This window comes from Lolium perenne, chromosome 7, assembly GCF_019359855.2.
Source record: "Lolium perenne isolate Kyuss_39 chromosome 7, Kyuss_2.0, whole genome shotgun sequence".
In the NCBI taxonomy this organism is placed as follows: Eukaryota; Viridiplantae; Streptophyta; class Magnoliopsida; order Poales; family Poaceae; genus Lolium; species Lolium perenne.
The window spans coordinates 163,090,421-163,103,214 of record NC_067250.2 but is presented as its reverse complement, the minus strand read 5'-3'; the positions used below and the strand labels follow the sequence as shown (position 1 = coordinate 163,103,214).

Sequence of the window (12,794 nt, the reverse complement as noted above, 5' to 3'; positions counted from 1 at the left end):
TACGTGAGTGATCCTCAGATATGTACGCAACTTTCATTCAATTTGAGCGTTTTCATCTGAGCAAGTCTGGTGCACCTAAAAAATTCGTCTTTACGGACTGTTCTGTTTTGACAGATTCTGCCTTTTATTTCGCATTGCCTGTTTTGGTATGTTTGATGGATTTCTTTGTTCCATTAACTTCCAGTGGCTTTGGGCAATGTCCAGAAGTGTTAAGAATGATTGTGTCACCTCTGAACATGTGAATTTTTGATTATGCACTAACCCTCTAATGAGTTTGTTTTGAGTTTGGTGTGGAGGAAGTTTTCAAGGGTCAAGAGAGGAGGATGATATAATAACTACTATATAAAAGGGCAACAAACATCTTCTTTTCCAGAATTTTGATTTTTTTTTGGATTAACAACAGGTTGACACGTAAGTGATTTTGTGGTTGATTATTTTTCTTGTGTGCACTTCGGGTGTCTTCTTGCACTTTCCCTTGTTGTTTTCTTTGATCTGTGTTGTGCTTCCTTTTGAACTGGGTGGATCTAGCATTTTTTAGAGAACCGCTTTGACCACCCCTCGATTTTCTCCCCGCACTTCCTCTCTCCCCATTATCTCCACCGCCTCGAACTCCATCCCTGCCCCAGGCCTGCTGCCTTCCTCCCCCTGCCTGGCCATGTCCGGCGCCGCCGTCTCCTCCTTTTCCGTTTCCACACCACCGCAGTGCTCGGCCGCGCCCCTACGTGCTAGAGGCTAGGGTTCAGCACGGTGGGCATGGCGACCGCGTCCGCCGCGACGGACGATGTCCGGCAGCCGTGCAGGCCGATTCCGGGCGCGCAGCTGTGCTCCGGATCCAAGAACCTGGCCCGAAGCCGCCGGTGGTGATCGTGCACTAGTGGCCGAGCGCGCGGAACGCCCACGTCGTGGAGGTCCATCGCGGATTTCGCGCGGCGCGGGCGCCGTGGCGCGCTGGTTCTAGGCGCTTCTGGGCGCGTCACAGACGTTGTGGTCTGCAAGGAGCCCTCGCTGCTCGAGCTCCGGGGCACGGCCATGATCCTAGGATTGCAGGGCGCTTCTTCCCTCCCTCTGCCTCACCAGCGGCGTGGTGGTGTTCCTGGACAGGCTGCCGGGCGCCGTGCTGGGCGGTGGCCTCGCCGAGGGAGGGCTTGTGGCCGCAGGGTCATGGTGGCCACGTTCGATCGGTTGCCGCTACTGAAGGGTATGGCGTGGCCGGACACTTGCGGTGCGATGGCCTGCAGCTGCAGCAGCAGTCCGGTACCAGGTGTTCCCACCGCACAAAGAAACACGCGAATCGACCAGCCCCACCGTTACCCTGGTCTCGCCGTGTCCGTGTAGTGGCTGTGGTTTCTGGCGGCGGATGCGTCGGCGGCGTCCCTCTATGGAGAGTCTCTCGGCGCAGCCCTGCACGCAGGTTTCCGCGGGTTCGTACGCCTCCTCTCGCTGACTCTGTCATTCTGCGCAAGCGACCGCAGAAGTAGGGGAACGAGGCCTTGCTTGACTCCGTCCTCAAGCCGAGCAGCGGACAAATCAGGGGATCTCACCGAGGCCTGGCACGCACCCGGTGTGGATGCCTGGGTCACCTAGGCGGCGAGCGGCAGAAGGTAGACGGAGAACTGGAGAAGGGGATCCCAATTAGGCCTGTCGCACCGGGCAGGTCCTCCAGCGTCCCAGCAGCCGCCTCCTCCCCCAGGTTCAATTTCCCCTCCCCTTCACTTTTTCCCTGTTTTCCCCGCAAAAAGATCAATCACTCTCGCATAGAGCAGCGGCAGCACGACAAACCAAATCAGACATGCACGATTTAGTGTGGTCAACATTAGCTAGCTTCTAACTGATATTTTTTGTTTTCTTCCAATATGATTATTGACAAAATCCCAACCTTTCTGAAGTGCTTTCACTTAGTTGGCCAGATCAAACTGAATAACGTGAACTGTTGGATGCCGAGGCCTGGATCATTTTTGCTGCATCACCGGCACGACATCCGTGCTCTGCTGGATTATAGATTTTAGCTATCTATTTAAGATTAAACTGAGCTAAGTCAATCACCTTCCTAAGTTATTCTGTACTTCCCTCTTCCACGTACCAATTTCTATACATTATGTATTTCAGTTCTACAGCTGATAATTATGTACACACGTGTATATCAAGTCTGCAGCAAATAATTTTTTTCACTTCGATCGTTTCAATTCATATATGAGATCCTATGAAAGAACATGAACTGACATAGTTGTCATTTTCTTACACTTCTATTGCAACAGGTCGCTATTAAGTTGGCATCAACCAGTGGCCAGGGAATGGCTGTATACGATGTGTTTGACTTTGATCCATAGCTTTCATGTAAAGCAAATGAAGAACATGCCATGACACTTGATTTTCAGTAAGAAATAAGAACTGAGCTGAGTACTGACACCAATATTTCCTTGCTTGCTTATGATGGATTTGCTATGCTCTGCTATAGTGCCATTGTTTTGATTCTTGGATTCTTGATGTGAGCCTAGACCAAATGTTCCTCCACCCTCGGTTGAATCATTTATTCTTACAAAAGAAGGTAATCATAGAAGCTCTTTAATATTAATGGAAGCTTGATGAAAAATTATGTTATGTATTTTAAACTCTTGAAATGTCGATGCCATTTTTAGGTGCTACTGAAGTTGATATGGCTTAACTCAAGCACCACAAAATCATAATAACATTGTCTTGCATGGTCAAGAACTGATGACCTTGAGGACCAACAACATCAGTCGTGGTAATCATTCTAAAGTGACTGTTCATAAGCCTATGATGTGGTCACCAGCCCCCAACATTTAATAAAACAATGCGCTAATGTCTAACTAGAGATCCTCTATGGATGATTGGATGCAGCCAGGAATACCTGAAACCGAGTTTACGGATGTCAATTCAGTTAATCATTAATCTTTTGGTGATTGCATGGGCTATTTCATGTACACCTTTGATGTGGCCGCTAACTGTCTTAGTTCATTCAAAACCCAGTTCTAGGTTGATGCGAACAAAGAATTATTCAAGTACTTGAGTTATCGAGAACGGTTGATTCGTGAACTGGTAGATCTTATTTTATAGTAAGTAGTGTCCAAAACTTTCTGGGAGGTCATGTAGTTGATGCTTTGTCATGTATGTCTAAATACATGGCTCCTGAGTTGAGGAATATATTGATTCTTTTCTGCAGTTTCAATATTGTTTTTCTGCATCACAAAAAGCTCTTTTTATCTTAGTGGAAACTTCATGAAAAATACATAGCTAGCCTGGCTCCCGGCGCAGCGGCCGGTTGGTCGTCTCTGCGTGCCCGGCTTGCTGGCCCTGCGGGCTACCCTGACCGACGCCCGCTAGCGCGGTGGAGAGGCTAGGCATTTTTTTACCCGAGTCGGCGCATCGGCAGTTGCATCGAGGACCCTTCGTGTCAGTTCGTGGGGTACCCACACTACGTCGCGTGCCATCTCCGGCATGCTGTTTTGTGCCATGGGCTTGGCCAGGAGGCATCTGGTGCAGACTAGGCTGAGCAAGTATCAGTTTTATGGAATTCTTTTTCCAAGGTATGCCAATTTTGTTTCCATTAAGAACCATCTGTTGCTCCTACTATGCTTGAGACACCTTATGATATTTATGTGAGCTACTGTAGTGTCAACATATTTTCAAATGACTTGCCAATTTGATCAGCACTTCAGACTGGGGGTGCTTTATTGCATTCAAAGGATGTTTGAGGAAAAGTTATGTCCGCATGGATGTATATAATAGCTCTAGGCGTCAGTGGCCAAATGCAGCAACAAAGCCAAGGTATTTTGTTCAATAATTAGCACTGGTATTTAAAAGCGGCATATTCGTTTCTCATTTTTATCCGGCCCGCATTTGTACTCATGGCCCGTAGACCATGATATCAGTAGATGCCCTCCAACAGCACAACTTCACTCTAATGGTGCCAAGTCTATTATCTCTTTTGTCCAGGTTGTAACTGGTCCTACACATAAATGCTTGGAGATATCAGATATCTCAAGATCAACCAAAAAATAGGAACTTACTTCCCCATAGTAAATTAGTCGACGCCGGTGAACTGCTCACATCTACCTGTGTTTTTCTTTCAGACTTCTTACTAATCAGTCGGTACTAATATGGCACAAATATTTTATATTGGTAGGCTGCTTCTATTTTACTGCATGGCATATTCGAAAACAGTTAAATAAGTGATTTAAGATTCAGTATGTGTTCTTCTCTTCAGTTAGTTCTGAAAGAAGGGACAGATAGATGATTTTTCTTCAGGTTATGCATTTTTTTTTACTTGCTAAATAGTTCCTGAATAACAGGAACCATCCTCAGTTCAAACATGAATACAAAAATAAGCTATTTACCTAATTTTTATGCCACCCCATTGCTCGCTACAGGTACTACCATACCATTTTTTTCTTTCAATCCGCAGCCATATATTTCAGATCCGTTCATTTAGTTTAGAAAATATAATGTAGTAAGGGATTTAGAATATTGAGCACGTAGTACCAAGTTGCGAATATAAATTGATGGATGGCATTGATCCTTGGTTGGATGAGATGACTGAGGGCCTGCATGTAGCTTTGAGAATGGACGCTCAGGTGTGTTATTGCTCACAAGCGAGAAGTTAACAAGTAGGAATAGCTAAATCACTATAACATTTGTGTTTTAGACTTCTACGTATGACCTACCGTTTGGAAGATTTTACGTTGATAGTTAAATTGTATTGTCTTCATCACTACTTAAATCATACATGGTAAAAAATAATCTCGAATTGCCTCTCTTGTGTCTCTTTTCAGTCAGATTTTATTTGTACAGGATCTACTTATGATTCTTTCGCTCTATTAATGGCCATGATATGAATGTGTTCTTTGTAACTACCTCGGACCAGAAGCACAACTCACCTAGCTAAATATGCATGCAGTATCAAACAGAGCTAGTACACTCTTCTCCAACTTCTAATCCGGCGCGGCGTGCCGCCGCGCCATCATTTGCTAGTATGATCAAGAAGAGTGAAAAGTCTAAGCTTGGGGATGCCCCCGTGGTTCATCCCTGCATATTTCAAGAAGACTCAAGCATCTAAGCTTGGGGATGCCCAAGGCATCCCCTTCTTCATCGACAACATTATCAGGTTCCTCTAGTGAAACTATATTTTTATTCCGTCACATCTTATGTGCTTTACTTGGAGCGTTTGTATGTTCTTGTTTTTGTTTTGTTTAAATAAAATTGGATCCTAGCATTCATTGTGTGGGAGAGAGATACGCTCCGCTGTTGCATATGAACAAATATGTTCTTAGCTTTATTCTTAATGTTCATGGCGAAGGTTGAAACTGCTTCGTTAATTATTATATGGTTGGAAACAGAAAATGCTACATGTGGTAATTGGTATAATATCTTGAATAATGTGATACTTGGCAATTTTTGTGCTCATATAGATCATGTTTAAGCTCTTTCATCATATACTTTGCACCTATTAGTGAAGAAATACATACAGCTTGCTGAAATTTGGTTTGCATGATTGGTCTCTCTAGAGTCTAGATATTTTCTGGTAAGGGTTTGAGCAACAAGGAGGACGGTGTAGAGTTTTATAATGCTTGCAATATGTTCTTATGTGAGTTTTGCTTTACCAGTTCATACTTGTGTTTGCTTCAAATAACCTTGCTAGCCTAAGCCTTGTATTGAGAGGGATTACTTCTCATGCATCCAAAATCCTTGAGCCAAAAACTATGCCATTTGTGTCCACCATACCTACCTATTATGTGGTATTTCTCTGCCATTCCAAAGTAAATTGCTTGAGTGCTACCTTTAAAATTCTATTCCTTGTCTTTGCAATATATAGCTCATGGGAAAAATAGCTTAAAAACTATTGTGGTATTGAATATGTACTTATGTATCTTATTTCTTTTTAAGTTGCTTGTTGAGCGATAACCATGTTCCTGGGGATGCCATCAACTACCTCTGTTGAATATAATGTGAGTTGCTATGCATGTTTGTCTTGTCTGAAGTAAGGGTGATTTATCATGAGTTGAATGGTTTGAGTATGCATATTGTTAGAGAAGAACATTGGGCCGCTAACTAAAGCCATGAAACATGGTGGAAGTTTCAGTTTTGGACAACAATCCTCAATCTCTTATGAGAATATTATTTGTTGTTGAATGCTTATGCATTAAAGAGGAGTCCATTATCCGTTGTCTATGTTGTCCCGGTATGGATGTCTAAGTTGAGAATAATCAAAAGCGAGAAATCCAATGCGAGCTTTCTCCTTAGACCTTTGTACAAGCGGCATAGAGGTACCCCTTTGTGATACTTGGTTAAAACATATGTTATGCAATGATAATCCATGTAAATCCAAGCTAATTAGGACAAGGTGCGGGCACTATTGGTAATCTATTCATGAGGCTTGCAACTTATAGGATATCTTATACATAACACATATGCTTTATTACTACCGTTGACAAAATTGTTTCTCGTTTTCAAAATAAAAGCTCTAGCACAAATATAGCAATCCATGCTTCCCTATTCGAAGGGCCATTCTTCTACTTTTATGTTGAGTCAGTTTACCTACTTCCTTCCATCTTAGAAGCAAACACTTGTGTCAACTGTGCATTGATTCTTACATGCTTGCTTATTGTACTCATTATTCTACTTTGTGTTGACAATTATCCATGAGATATGTATGTTGAAAGTTGAAAGCAACTGCTGAAACTTAAATCTTCCTTTGTGTTGCTTCAATGCCTTTACCTTGAATCTATTGCTTTATGAGTTAACTCTTATGCAAGACTTATTGATGCTTGTCTTGAAATTACTATTCATGAAAAGTCTTTGCTATATGATTCAGTTGTTTAATCATTGTCTTTACCATTGCTTTGAATCACTTCATTCATCTCATATGCTTTACAATAGTATGATCAAGATTATGTTGGTAGCATGTCACTTCAGAAATTATCTTTGTTATCGTTTACCTACTCGAGGACGAGTAGGAACTAAGCTTGGGGATGCTGATACGTCTCCAACGTATCTATAATTTCTGATGTTCCATGCTTGTTTTATGACAATACCTACATGTTTTGTTCACACTTTATATCGTTTTGATGCATTTTCCGGAACTAACCTATTAACAAGATGCCGAAGTGCCAGTTCCTGTTTCTGCTTTTGGTTTCAGAAATCCTAGTAAGGAAATATTCTCGGAATTGGACGAAATCAACGCCCAGAACCTTATTTTTCCCGGAAGGTTCCAGAGCACCGAAAAGATTACGAAGTGGGGCCACGAGGCGGTGACACAATATGGCGGCGCGGCCTAGGGGGGGCGCTCCCCTACTGTGAGGGGCCCCAGACCCCTTCCGACTCCGTTTCTCCGCCTATTTAAGCCGTCCTGACCTAAAAACTTCGGGGGAATAAGCCACGGTACAAGAAACCTTCCAGAGCCGCCGCCATCGCGAAGCCAAGATCTGGGGGACAGGAGTCTCTGTTCCGGCACACCGCCGGGACAGGGAAGTGCCCCCGGAAGGCATCTCCATCGACATCACCGCCATCTTCATCACCGCTGCTGTCTCCCATGAGGAGGGAGTAGTTCTCCATCGAGGCTAAGGGTCATAGGTAGCTATGTGGTTAATCTCTCTCCCATGTACTTCAATACAATGATCTCATGAGCTGCCTTACATGATTGAGATTCATATGAGCTTTGTATCACTATTAATCTATGTGCTACTCTAGTGATGTTATTAAAGTACTCTATTCCTCCTCCATGATGTAATGGTGACAGTGTGTGCATCATGTAGTACTTGGCGTAGTTTATGATTGTAATCTCTTGTAGATTATGAAGTTAACTATTACTATGATGTTATTGATGTGATCTATTGCTCCTTTCATAGTATGATGGTGACAGTGTGCATGCTATGTTAGTACTTGGTATAATCGCGTTGGTCTATGATGCACTCTAAGGTTACTTAAATATGAACATCGAATGTTGTGGAGCTTGTTAACTCCGGCATTGAGGTGCTCTTGTAGCCCTACACAATTAATGGTGTTCATCATCCAACAAGAGAGTGTAGAGTGGTTTTATTATGTGATCAATGTTGAGAGTGTCCACTAGTGAAAGTATGATCCCTAGGCCTTGTTTCCGAATAGAAAAGTTACACCACAAAGATTCCTATCTCCCACGTCAACTGCACGCCAGCAAGCTATTTTCTGGTGCCGTTGCCGGGGAGGTCACCATTTATTTACTGTTCCACTGCATGTTTACTCGCTGCCATATTTATTTCAGATTGCTATTACCACTCATATACATCCATATTACTTGTATTTCACTATTTCTTCGCCGAACTAGTGCACCTATACATCTGACAAGTGTATTGGGTGTGTTGGGGACACAAGAGACTTCTTGTATCGTGATTGCAGGGTTGCTTGAGAGGGATATCTTTGACCTCTTCCTCCCTGAGTTCGATAAACCTTGGGTGATTCACTTAAGGGAAAACTTGCTGCTGTTCTACAAACCTCTGCTGTTGGAGGCCCAACACTATCTACAGGAAAAGAAGCGTGAGTAGACATCAATGCCCAAGGCATCCCCTTCTTCATCGAGAAATTATCAGGTTCCTCTAGTGAAACTATATTTTTATTCCGTCACATCTTATGTGCTTTACTTGGAGCGTCTGTATGTTTTTGTTTTTGTTTTGTTTGAATAAAATTGGATCCTAGCATTCATTGTGTGGGAGAGAGACACGCTCTGCTGTTGCATATGAACACATATGTTCTTAGCTTTATTCTTAATGTTCAAGGCGAAGGTTGAAACTGCTTCGTTAATTGTTATTGTGGGGACCCCGAACTAACTGTCCGAAATACCCTGTTATGTATACAGTTCACGATCCCATGATCAGTGCGCCGTGAACACATAACCGAACTGATATCAAATTACATCCTTCATTACAAAACGGAATAAGAAAATTACAATAGGTCACATGACCAATCTTTACATAATAGCCTCGAAGGGCCTAATCTAATCATCAGAGTAGCGGAATCACTTCAGCAGCGCAGAGCCCAAGTCATCTGCCTTAACCCTACAGGCAACTGACTGGGAAGACGTTCCTAGCTCGCATAGACGTCGCCAACTCCTTCTTCATCCGTTGTGTTCCTCCAAGTCTGGCCAAGTAAATAGCCAGGGACAAAGCCGTGAGTACATTTGGAATTGTACTCGCAAACCATCAAGAAGGTGATAACAATTCTAACTAAAGAAGACAAGAGAGGAAGAATAGTTTCTCTTGTAGATACAGTATGTGGAAGAGAATTAGTTTCTCTTGTGGATACAGTATGTGGAAGAGAATCAGTTTCTCTTGTGGATATAGCATCCCAACATCACAGTTGAAGGGGACACTAAGAGGGTTCTATGGCATCTCTATATCTTTGTTGAAGAAGATACTTCAAAAGAGTTCCACAACATAAAACACTAGGATGGGGTAACCCAATTTTATTTATCCTTCCCGACCATCTCCATATGGTCGACACATCCTCTCCCGTACCCTTCCGGTACTTCAAAACAAGTTCTTTCCTTTCATTTGCCAAACCATTTTGTAAACCAAAACTCATCAGGCGAAGCAACAGCCATTCCAACCGTCCATGACCGCGGACGCGGCTATTCGAATAGACTTTACTCTGCAGAGTTTGCACACTTTCCCCACCTCTATCCGGATACCTATCGTGTGGGCATCATCCCCGCATAACAACATATGCCACGACGGATACCCGAACATAGCCTTTCGCCCATTCGACTTAGCAAGAGGTCCTACCCTATGGAGTATGTACCTCCCCGGCACCGTGGCAGCTCACCTCCCTTTGAGCGTGGCTCCACCGCCAAGCCAGGAGACCCATAGTGTCTTCCGGACGGGTCAGCCCCGAAGGCCTCCCGTTATACTATTGTCCCAACCACGACAACCCGGACTCAGGGGTAACCGTACCCTTGTATAGTTGTGCGGTGCCTCATGCTAAGAAGAACAAACGTCAAGCTAAGCTCCGTGCCCACGTTGGAGTAGCTGTGGTTGCGCGGGTTAATTGTCACGGGTGAATACTTAGACGCCAAAGTTTTCATAAACAAGATTATCTTTCCAACCATCTTTGCCAAGATCCTTTTCTTTCATAAACACACACTTAGGTAAGTCCAACTTACCCAAGGTTTTTCAAAAGTTCTTTTCAACAAGGTATTTTTCCAAGGGGTTCCCAACCTATAGTTTCATGTAAGAACTAAGAGACAACAATGGCATGATGCTAGCCATCATACCATTAAGGAGGTGATAATGATGTGTCAAGGGGATTATACATACTTAGGATAAGCATGCGTAGGGACAATATAAGTAGGATGATTAAACAAGGGTCATGATGTAAATCATCATACCACTAAGAAGATGATAATATAGACGTTCAAGGGGGCATACATGCTTAGGGTAAGCATGCATAAGATCAACAAGGGGTTCAACATACTCGAGAGTAAGTATGCAGAACATCAACAAGGGTGCAACATACTTGAGAGTAAGTATGTATAGCATCAACAAGAGGTTCGGCACACTTGGGAGTAAGTATGCATAGCATCACTCAAAGTAGAAGATATAACAACGACACGATACTAACTATCATACCACGAAGGGGTGCAAAAAGGGTGTCGAGAGGTCGACACACACTCAAGGTAAGTGGGCATACCCATCACACTTAGAGGGTACACCGAGATCATGATGATGACAACCACCATGTCGGTGAGGTGCCAAAGAGACTAAACACGCTCACGGTGAGCATGCTCCAACAACAAAAGTAGAAACAACACAAGATAGATTGAGAGACAATAATAACAACAAAGTAACCACAATATGTGATTCAACATTAAGAGATCAAGAGATGGCTTGCCTTGGTTGGCTTGTTTGTCCCTGGACTTCTTCAACTCCTTCTCTAAAATCCTCCCCTTCAACTTCTCCCTCGTTCTAATGTCGCAAAAGTAAATAAAGCAAACAATCAACACATAGCTCAAGAAGCAAGGGTCAAGTAAAATAAACATGAAAATATGCAGGGGAGTTTTGTTACATTAACAAATCATGGTTTGGATATTTTGAAAACAAAGTGATAGCAAGGATTTGAATAAGTCAAAGAGATTTTAATTCTAACATTGCATGTGACACACATACACTCATGAACAGAGATACATTTTTATGATCAGTGACAAATGATATTTTTCCTAGATGGGAAATAACAAAACAAGATTAACACAATTGGATTCATACAAAAATATTAATTTTTAGTTTTTAGGAATTAGATATACTAAACAATAACCAGTGATCATGTTTAATACATTAAAAATCGTACAAAAATCCTAAAAATATGAGGTCAGTGGCATTGGAAAGGTAATAAAATTTCGGAACTAATGCAATTTGTTTCACTCAATTTGGGTGTGTAGATCGGGAGTTATTCACGTTTGAGTTCTCTGGTTTTTATCAAAATTTACAGAAATTTTCAAAGTGTAAAAGGATTAAACGGGCGGGAAACACGCTGGGCCGTGCGGGGTTGAAAGTTGGGCCGGCCCAGAAAGCTTTTCCAGGTGGCCGAAGGAAAAAGAAAAAGAAAAGAAAATAGAAAGGGAGAGGGGGCCCGGGTGGGCCAGGCTGCATGGGCCAACGTGGCCAAGTGGCCATGCAGCCCTCCCCACGATCGGGAGGATCGGCTCGAGGCCGTCGTCCTCACGACGCCTCGCAGAGACGCGAGCGGGCGGACGGGAACGCGCAGGGACGGGGCCAGGGACTCACCTAGCGGGAGAAGGGGCTCGCCGGCGACGGCTGGCGGGGCGGCGGCGGGTTGAGGCCGTCCAGGGCGGCTCGGTGGCTTCTTCCCCGTCCGCGGTAGCTTTGCCCGAGAGGTTCTCCTCCGCAGACGTTCCCGTACAACGACGATGGCGGCTGTCTCCGGCGGACCTGGGCGGCGTGAGGCAGGCATTAGTACAGCAGATGAGCAAAACGGAACAGAGAAGGGAGGGCGGGAACGTCGGGGGCGAGCTCGGCCTTGCTCGTCATCCTCACGGTGACTTCGGCGCGGCTTCTCTCCGGCGAGCAGCAGCCAGGGTAACGCCTCGGCGCTCTCTGTGGTGGTCTGGGGAGGGGGAAGGAGTGGTGTGGTGTGGAGAGACGAGGGCTGGGGCGGAGGGGCTTTTTTATAGCCGAGGCTAGGCGCGTGGGTGGCGGGCATGGCCAATGGGAGGGTGAGCGAGCGGTGCTGCGACCAATGGAGAGGCAAGAGCTGACGTAGGGGCGGTGCTGGAGCGTGACGTAAGTGCTGGCGTCAGCAGGCAGCGCGGGAGAGGGGAGGGTCGAGCGGGAGAGGGGTTCCCTGGGTGCCTGTGTTGTGTTTTTAGGGTTTGGGTGGTTGGGTTCCTGTGGGCTTGTGGCCTGGTCGTTTTTGGAGAAGGCGGGAGGGTCCAGGGAGGGGGTTTTGGAGGAGTTTTGGGTGGTTTGAGGTCGGGCCAGAGGTGGTGCAATGTCTGGGCCTCAAAGAAAAACAAGGCATGGCTCGGCCATGCAAAAGCAATGGAAAAAAAAGAGAGAGCACTAGCTAGGTTTTGGAAGGAAAAAGGTGGAGGGAAAAGAAAGAGAGGAGGTGGATGGGGAGTGGAGAAATCAGGGATCATGAAGTGACAAGGTTTGCAACAATTTGCAATATTTGAAAAGAAACCAAAAGCAAAAAGAGAGGAAACAATTTGGTGATGATGGTGATGGTGTCTACTTGATTCATGAAGAGAGAATGGTAGATAGATGAGGAGGTGGTGATAAATTTCGGGAGAT

General features: G+C 44.5%; 1 long non-coding RNA gene across 5 annotated transcripts; it reads left to right on the top strand.

Moving 5' to 3' along the window:
* The first annotated feature begins 1,332 nt into the window (after positions 1 to 1,332).
* On the top strand, positions 1,333 to 7,887 carry LOC127300973 (uncharacterized). Of its 5 annotated transcripts, XR_011747959.1 has the most exons (4): positions 1,333 to 1,690; positions 1,908 to 3,545; positions 3,670 to 3,786; positions 4,916 to 7,887. It is a non-coding gene; the product is annotated as an uncharacterized lncRNA (long non-coding RNA). The 5 variants fall into 5 exon arrangements; XR_007851737.2 differs by having other exon boundaries at positions 1,908 to 2,374; positions 2,456 to 7,887; XR_011747957.1 differs by having other exon boundaries at positions 1,908 to 2,545; positions 2,637 to 7,887.
* The last annotated feature ends 4,907 nt before the right edge of the window (positions 7,888 to 12,794 follow it).